Source organism: Rhipicephalus sanguineus, chromosome 11 (genome assembly GCF_013339695.2).
Source record: "Rhipicephalus sanguineus isolate Rsan-2018 chromosome 11, BIME_Rsan_1.4, whole genome shotgun sequence".
Taxonomy (NCBI): domain Eukaryota; kingdom Metazoa; phylum Arthropoda; class Arachnida; order Ixodida; family Ixodidae; genus Rhipicephalus; species Rhipicephalus sanguineus.
The window spans coordinates 107,782,204-107,792,110 of NC_051186.1; positions in this window are offsets into that span (position 1 = coordinate 107,782,204).

The following is a 9,907-nucleotide window of genomic DNA, read 5'->3' on the forward strand; positions in this document are numbered from 1 at the left end:
CGACACCTGCGAGGTCTCCTAGCATATCTTTACGCGCCTCAAGTCAAACCTGTTTACAACTATGAGAACCACGATGAGGTAGACCAGGCATATCTCCAGGAAGAAGCAGCGATTGTTATCTTGAACAGGTGTGCCCCTCTTTCCTCTCATGCTTGTAGGCGAGGTTGTAGGCTGCTAACTGTATATACGTTAGCCCTTTAGAGAGCGGCCGTATCCCACCCAACGCACACGCTAGACATAAATAAAATCTAAGAATACGTTTTTCTTGACGACAAGCCACCAGAGCAAAGTTTTGCTACAGGAAAATAATTAAAACTGTAGATTTACGCGCAATACAATCTGACAACAACCATCAGTCGCACTGAAGTGAGCCCACACAGCGGGTCATTTTTTCCCGTTGTATCTCGTGAACAAAGCATATGAGGACATATGAACATATGATATTAAATCCGTGTTTTCACTGACATGAGCGCTCTTCGAATAAAATTTGTCGTCAAAATTGAGACCGGAGTTTTTTGTATTTTATTTTTTCGAATATGAGCTTTTTTTGAAAAAAACTCGCTTCTTTACCTATTTGTCTTTTGCGCTGCCCCTAGGAAAACGACCTTCCGCAGAAATGTTCCAAAGGCTCTTTTATATATATATTTGACACTGTCTTGAAGTTCTTGTACGAAATAGGAAAGGCGCCAAGGCCGATTACACTTAGCAAACTTTGTTGATTTGGGCCGTGTTTGCCATTTTTTTCACATTTGTTCCTTTGAGGACGGCATAAAAAAGCATGGATGTAATTCACAGTAATGCGTAATAAAACCAACAGAAAAAAATGTCGACACTACGTTTATAGTTCGCGGTAATTTCGGCCATGAAATCTGAACATTTTGCAGTGACTAGTACGCCCGCGCGGCCACCTTCAAATATTTTTTGGTGCGCTGGGAGCGTTTCTAGGAAATAAAACTTTCGGTTCCGTGCGCTTTGAATGTGGCCACATGACATATAAAAACCCAGGCAAAACACAAATATCGACCAGACAGACATGTTCGGTTATCTCGTGGAATCAGCCTTCAGGTAATTTCGGCACGTTATTCTTCTTTCGTTATGGTAGCAAAAGGGTCAATTCGTCCATTGCACGATGTCGTGCTGAACTGCTTTCCACCAAATCATAATATGGACTGCTTCGTCTATGCCACGACTCATTCCTGCATCTAAATCTGTTAGAAAACAATGCCGTTCTCCAAAGCATAGGTTAATGCATACTTGAGCAGCATTGAGTCGCTTTTCACTTTTGCAAAAACAAAGCGTTCCATGGAAATATCATTGCACACATGCTAATACTGCTATATGTGTATTCTGATCAATCACATTCCAAGATCACTCCAAAGCTGACGCATGCGAAATCAGGCGAAGCTAAAATAGGACGTGCAAGACGCTAAGACAGATGCAGGGGCGAGTTCGTTCGTAATTATGATATATTTTAACAGCACAGAAAGACGGAACCCCGAGTAAGACACTCAGGCACAGCGCTGAACTGATAACGCCAAGCATTTTTATGGCGCACACCAAAGCAAAGGAAGAATGATTACATAACATCAAGCGATAGAAATGCCTCGTGTATGAGGTAATATTATAATGAAACAGTTGTGAGCTCAGGGCTGTGTCTGTCTGTCTCCGTGGGTGCTTTGTCTTTTTGCGTTGTTAAAATCTTTCATATGAAAGACGCGTTTTTTCGACGTACTCAATACGGGTAGAAACAGCGCATAATTTGGGAAAATGCTAGCGTCCCGCTTCTTTTCGAGGGAGGATTTGCCGAAGTAATGGCCAATAGTCATATACTTCTCGGCACTTGCTGGCTGTTATTCAATTTTTCGATTGATAAGTTATGCAACTACAGATGTGGTCGTTAGAAGAGACTAATTAGGTTCGCATTGCGCAAGCATGAGCGCGTGGCCTAGTGGCGAAGGCACTCGCTTTCGGCACGGGGGGATCTGGGTTCAAACTGCAGTCACGGAAAGAAAGCTCCTTTAGTATTATTAATTGTTTTTTGGGTGTGCTCCACCTGTTGGCGAGGAGAATTTTCGGAACACGGGTCTCACAGATCAGTCAATGCAAGCTTCGCTTGAAGAAGCAGTCATCTTTACTAAATATCCGCCTCAGTTAAAGCGAGCAATTTTAAATATGTGCAAGAACATGATATAGGCAATATTTTACACACGTGATCACGTGTAGGTAAATGCCATTGCATTTGTTTCTTAGGCGTCCTAAGTTTGAGATCTCCGAAAATGAAAAATCGCATTAGTGTGTACGTGCTGCACATCAACCTGTTTTGATAAAAAGGTACCCTTAAAGGATCAACATGATCTATTAGACAGATATCCACTAGGACACATACACATCACGCGCAACTACCCAATAGAAAATGAGCATGACCTGCGAAAATGTGACAAATGCCGAGAACATTCTTGTGGTTTTAGGTGCCTTTTACAGTAGTTATGAATGTTTCAGTTATAGCCTGCTTTCTCAACAGATCAGCGCTGGTTAGCACAATCTTTAGCTATTTACTTCAACTAGATCCTGCGTTTTTTTGTGAATTTGATATTGCTTTCATCAAAATATGTCCTTTGCAGTGACCTTCAATCTGTCACTCACGTGTTCTTGCCACCATTCAGCTGATTCATACCACTGGCGTTAGCTTTATACATAAGAACTGTAAGATATATGGTGTGCTTCTGCACTGAAATTTGTACCTCGAATGGGTCCATTGTATAGATTACATTAACTCATAAATGCCCAGGGTATTTACAAGCAGGTACATATAAACGTTGACTCCATTCAAAGCTTCATATGCAAGCCACCATGCTCTTCAGTAACCGTTCCACAATTTCAATTATATCAAAGACGCGTTATGAACCCCTTCGTCCTGTTCCACTTTCCACATAGTTTATGATATGGATTCCTGTTTTCATTTTAAACAAATCATTTTTCATAATACAGCCGATACATATTTAAAAAAATGTGTAGTGAATCGCTAACAAACAATTTATGTACGTTTTCATTATCTTTATGTCTTCATTATCGGCTAATCAAAAATGTTAAGATTGTTATTTGTAGTAGCCTCGTGTGGGAAGAAATACGTAATTCCAGGCCTTTTATATGGCACCCGCTTCGTTGTAGCGCCGATGCTAATGAATCTGAGTCACATGCAATAAACGAATGAAAAGCCGTCTATTGTTGAAGGAATCGAAGAGGAAGGCTTTTTTCCGGGATGATCTCGTTATTCTTCTCGAAAACCAGCACGAATTTTGCGACCTTCCACGCACGAAAAGCTGGTGGAAGGAGCAATTGAGCGCCGGTGGAAGGAGCAAATGAGCGCCCTGTCTTCGCGGGCGTCAGGCACGGGTGTCAGCTGTATGTTTCCGTAGTGTTTTTAGCAATTTTAAGGTAATTAATGCGATTACTTTTGGTTACATCTGTTAATTGCATTACTTTAGACCTTGTTCAATAATTTTAAGCCGGTTTTGAACCTTGATATCTTTGTTTTGGGCTGTATTGACCATTTGATTGCGGGCGTGTTTACACCATGTGAGATTTAAGGATGGACGACAAGCCGGGTCCCTAAAGCGCTACGCATCTAAAACAATGCCTCCGCCCCCCTCCAGCGCCTGGACAGTCCTATTGGCCTGCAATGTGAGGTAATGTTCCCCTGGGCGTCCTTACCTTACGTGGCATCGTGTTCATCAGTTCTTCCGCTTCACTACGAATACACGCGTTGGCTCTGCGGTGAAGCGGTTTTGGCCAGGCAGTTGTCGCGCATGTCGCATATTTTGTAGCGCTAGCTACACATGCCTAGCTGGAGCCGATTTCGCGTGGAGGGTCATGAACCGTGCTGCGCATGCGCGAGGATCAGTGATTTCACACAGCTGGGTCACCAGAGCTGGCATCTCACGCACTCTCCGACACCGCCGCGCGCGGCTCACCGCTGCTGGTCTGTGCGTTCGGGAGGAGTGGCGTCGTTGGTGCGGCAGACACGCTGCCGCCGGTGCACACGCAGACTCCGCCACCGCCGCGCGCGGCTCGCCGCTGCTGGTCTGCCCCGCATTCGAGAGGAGTGACGTCGTAGCCATAGACACACTGACGCTGGCGCCCGCGCCGCTATTCGCCTTCGTGTGCAGTCGCCGTGTGACACTGCGCTGGGGCCTCTTCATAGCGCCTGCGCCTCTGACTGGCGTTTGCAGGTGGTAACGCCATGGAGAAGAAGAGTGCAAATGCTGCTCGACGGCGCAGAAGAGCCGAGAAGCTTATCTCATCGAATCCCAAGTAGTTGCCTGGCAATTAGCGGTTCAGCGTACGAAGAGTGAACAGAAGAAGGCTAATAATCCTAAACAATCTGGAAAGCTAAGAATAATCAGCTGAACCTTTGCTAACGCTACGTATATCCTGGCATAGCCGAGCTAAGGCACTGCACATTTTTTTGTTTGCACTACGAGGGCTTTGTACTCCTCGCACCGCGTTTGCTCACCGCGCCGCTGTGGCACGAGTGGCACGTGAAGGAAGCCTTGCTCGGTCATTCGCGGCGCGCCGATGATGCAGTTACTCACGTTATGTTACATTACCGAAGGTGGTGTAGTCAGGTTGGCGGGCCACGGCTACCCGTCTTTGAGGCAGATGAAGGCGGGATGGCCGAGCGAAATACCGAAGCCATCCAATAAAGACACCACCACCTTGTCAGTCTTTTTCTCGCAAATGAAAGCAGCCATCGAGCATAGATACAGTTCTATGAAACCACTTTCAATATAGCTGCTTTGAATTGATATCATGCTGTCGCTAGCTGTAATCAGTGTGAAATATGATTTCCTGTACCACAATTCAACTTTTGCATTTTTGTCTGCGACACATCGGAGTGTGCGTGAGCTGTATTGAATATCATGAATAATTACAAAGCAGCAGCAATTGAACGACACCGCGTGTCCTGTTTTGATTTCCCGCACATGTTGTATAAGTTTTCCAAACGTTTAGCAGAGTCACGTCGCAGGGCGAGATGACATCGCTGATTATGAGAGGCATTTTTTACAGAAGGTTTCTCACTTGACTTTGCTATTGAAGCCTTTAGATATCTCATGGCGAAACAAAGTTATTCAAAACGTCGGGCCTGCCCGGTGCACGCCGCACGTCGGAGCCAAGTCTGAAATAGAGGCATATTTAGAGACCGTCGAAAAGTCCATTGTGGCGAATAGTAAAAGTAGAGTTGCAAGGTACTCTCAACGCCAGAAATCATAATTTTGCGAAGTAAGCAAGTAGCCTTTGTGCCATGATTCATCTTTCCAGGGAAAAGCGGGGCACCCGCTACACATCGGTAAGTGATTATGTGCACTTTGTTAGTTATATGGCTGATGCGGATGAATAATTATGGCTGAACCCTTTGTAATAGGTTTGAAGAGTTTAGTCACCCACTCTTTACGGCAATTCTCATTGGGTGAAGCCTGGTGTTCTTACTCTTGTACCTTGGTATGCTATATCTGTTAACATATTTACTTGCCTTATATGATTCATGTATACGGCCTGCTTCCAAGAAGTTTTAAGCACTGTTGTCGCTTCACAGTACAGTACTCGAATGGCAGTTGGTTTTATTGTGTATTTTTTCTAGCTTTTTGTTGAAATTGTATGTACCAGCATAACGACAAACCACCCAGAGGCACTTCTGGCACGAATTACTTGGGTCAGGTATCGACACTTCCTATTCTGTCACGTTACAATGCGTCCACATGACGAATGTTGCACCAAGTAAATCTCGTTTAGCAATTCTCTCTGAAGTTTTTTCAGCACCTCAGCACCACGCTGCACGACCTCTAAAGACAAAACTACTACTCTCACGTTTGTGCGTTCTATTTTTGACGAATATGAATTTTTAATTTGAAGTTCGCAATAAACTTCATACTAGTCGCGTGATAAAGAGAAGCATTGGTAATGGAAATGACGTGTGCTCCATGAACCTCGGTACTTGCTGTGAAAAGGTGAATGGAACTGGCGCAGTTCTGCAGAACATTTGATTGTCAGGTATTTTTATATGCACAACGTATGGCTCTTGATGGTACTCGCACCTGGCGACATCAGTTTTCCTGAGAGCACAGATAATTTACCGCCGAGTATGGTTGTCCAAAAATTCCAAAAACTAAAAACAAAGCAATGCAACATACAAAAGGAGGCATTATGTGTAGCATTTAATAGATATGGTATATAAGCATGATTTTATGACAAAAATGACAAATGCAGTGATAGAATAAATAACTATCGCACGCCTTGCTGATGTCGCCGACTCCGATATGACATCAGTGCCGCGTAGCGTGTAACATGCGCTTCGCGTAGCCCTCACTTGTTAGAGCCCTTCTCATGCCCTCCTCACACTTCTTGGTACTCCAAACGCTAGGGTCTAGTGCTAGTGAAAGCACCTAAGGGAATAGTTTTATCTGATAATAATAATCATTGGGGTTTTAATGTCCCAAAACCATGATATCATTATGAGAGACACGTAGTGGAGGGCTCCGAGAATTTCGACCACCTGGGGTTCGTTAACGTGCACATGAATCTACGTACACGGTTCTCAAGCATTTACGCCTCCATCGAAAATGCAGCCGCTGTGGCCGAACAGTTAGATCGCCTAAATTTTTCTTGTATTCCTTAAAGCAACCATAGGCTCACAGTAGATGGAGCTGAGGCAACGAGAAACACGGCTCAGCTGCGCCCTATTTCCTCAAAATATTTCTGCGGCAGGACTATCTCGCGAAACATTCCGTGCGAACATACCAGCCGAGCCAACCTCGTTGCCAATGTATCATTTCTTGGCAACATTCACTGCGTATGCTATCACAGCATGTCACCCCATACACAGTGCTGGGCAGTATCGAAGATACATGTATCTTAGATACTATCTTAGATACTATTTGGGTATCTTGTATCTGTATCGCAATACGTCTCGCAAAATGAGTATCTGTATCGTGTATCTTAAGATACAAAATACTGCTATCGCAACGCTACCGTGCGAAACAATTATCGCTGGCTGAACTCCGCTTCCGAAGCTTGTACCGGCGCCACTAAGCCACCTGAATAAAACTAAGGGCAGCGACATAAATTTATCTTTCTGCAAGAGTCCTCTAGTGAAGGCAAGTGATGAGGTATGAGCGTCCCTATTGGTGGAGCAGAGTCAAGTGGCAGCGCTCGCGCAGTCTCGACACAAACACGCGCGCGGACGTCTACACCCAGCCCACGTAGTTCTTGTTTTCTCGATTTTTTTTGTTTTACTTGTGTCAGTTCCATGACACTTTCTCTTAGCCACAGTCCTGCGCCGCGCACTCTAATGAGCGCAGAATCTGTCACGGAAATTCTTATGCCGCTTTCGTGTCGTTATTGAAGATTCTCTTGCGTGGTACTTTGTTACGAAATCTGAAGAATGCAAGAACGGAGTTGCTTCGCGTCTCATGGCTTTCACACACCAGCGACTTGAAGGACTTCGTGGGTGGAAGTTTGCCTTACATACGATGACATTGGCTTATATGCAGATAATGTTCTAAGGACTATAGCTCGACCGATACCGATGCTCGATCTATTAGAACAAGTCCTTACCTTGCAAAAGATATATCGGTGTACCGTATCTTTTTCTTCCTGCTAGCTTTTTTCAAAATTTTTTTGAAATCATAAATTCATAGCACAAACGCTTTCTTACCTGCGCTTCTTTTGGATATGATAAATTTCCAAGGTCTCTATTGTTTTTTCTGGTGTTGGCGATGAAATATCTCTTCTGTAAAGGGCTGCCAAAAGAAGCCCTCTGCTTTGTTGCTACTTTTAAATGTCTGCGTTATATTTGCTACTGTTTACACATTTACACGTCACTTGAATTTACTGTTCTTCCAAGGAGATTTTGAAAACGGATATATAGTTATGTGGGCGTGCCTTGAGTATACAGTGATAATAATATTTGAGGTTTAACGTCCCCAAACCACATTATGATTATGAGAGACGCCGTGGTGGAGGGCGTCGGAAATTTCTACCACCTAGGGTTTTTCAACGTGCACCTAAACCTATTACTCTGGCCTCAAGGATTTTTGCCTCCATCGAAAATTTATCCGCCGCGGCCAGAATTCGTTCCTGCGACCTTCGGGTCAGTAGTCGAGCGCCATAACCACTTGGCCACCGCGGCGGGCTTTTAGTATAGAACATAAACCATTCTGCTTTAGCGCCTAATGAATGAATGAATTGAACCTTTATTTCGCAGGAGAGGAAGGCGCTCGGCCGCAGTTTGGGAATAGGTGGGGAAAGGATTGTTCGGTAAACAGCATATGCACAATAAATTAACATCACTTGGTGTGAATCCGTTTTCGGTATAAGTTCAATGGAGTCGCTCTCGCGCGAGATCGTCGACCTCTTCTACACCACTCGAATCAGGCCACTTATAGTAGCATAGTTCGCAAGTGCTTTTTGTGCTTCATCATTCGACTGTAGTACGCTTCCTAAAGCGCTTATGTCGTCGCGTGGCAAGTGTTGGATGCGTGTTCTTCCTCGCGAGAAAGCTGAGCAAATCCAAATGAGGTGGTGTAAATCTGCTCTGCATATTTCTTGACAATGTGGGCATCGAGGAGAAGTGTTTGTCATTGCTTGTCTGGGTCTAATCCATTTGTCAAGTACATGTGGTATGTATGCTGCATTGGCCATACCCTAATTAAGAAATATCTCTTGCTGGCGAGTAAGTCCGCCCTTGTCGCTTAATAGAGGTGCTGGTGTAGCTTCTAATAGCCTTCGTTACTGTCGGTTTTCAATTTTACGTGAATATAATGCATAAATGCTCTGCTAGGAGAGCCTGCGCGCAGCATTCCTAGGTAGGGATTGAGGTCCGCCAGGTTTGGCGACGAACTGGGGTGTGGGGTGCTCAATGAATAGTCAACCGCATGAGCGGCTTCGTTTCCCCCGTCCGTGCCAGTGTGACCCAGTGTCCACAAAATTTCCGCATCGATTCCGCAATCCTCTAATCTCTTTAACTTTTTTTCTAATATCGTTGGCCACCGCATCTTCAGTCGTTGTTGCTGTAACTTCAGCCACCGCTTCGTATGAATCGGTGAGTATACGAAAGCTATTTCGAAGACTCTCGCTTGCTGTGTTACCTGCGTCAATCAGAATAGTGTTGACCGCTCCCCATATGGCCAACAACTCTGCGTGTAAGGGTGCACCACCGGGAAGCTGGCAACTGTGAGAGCCATTGTAGCGGGATGCGGATGTGCTGACCCAGGCCATACTAGCTTGTTCGTGTATGATTGTTGCGTCAGTGTAGATTTCGATGGTTTTCTCAGGTTTTGTGAGGCGCTGCCTTTTCTCGAAGAGTTGCCTGGTTTTTGTGTTGCGCCTAACGATCGGGCGTTGTTGTTTCCGTGTGCTCAGCGGTGCTTCCCAGGGTAGCGCTGTGGTCGTTTCCTCGTGCCCCAACCGCGCATGAACTCTGTTGTCCCATGCCATGATTTGTTTGCCTTGTAGTGTGTTATCAAGCCGACATCGCATGCGAATTCGTGCTTCATTGATTATGTCCCTTATTGGTGGTATCGGCACAAGCTTGAGCAGCTCCTCGTTCCTCGTGTGCTTCGGGAGTCCAGCTATCGTACGGAGGGTCGCCCTGTGTAACTTCTCGAGGTCACGGAGGTCTCGATCGGAGAACTCATACACAGGTGCCCCATAAAGAATCCTTCCGACAGCGACTGCTTTGGCAAGTGTTTGGCACGTTTTCTGTCTTGCTCCACCGTGTTTATTGGAAATGCGTCGGACCATGTGCAACATCGGGCTCCATGTGCGTCTTAAGGCTCGGATCCATTGACGGGGACTGTTGCAACTAGCAATCTGTGCACCAGCGCTTAATAAAATAGTGAAATTGAGTTTG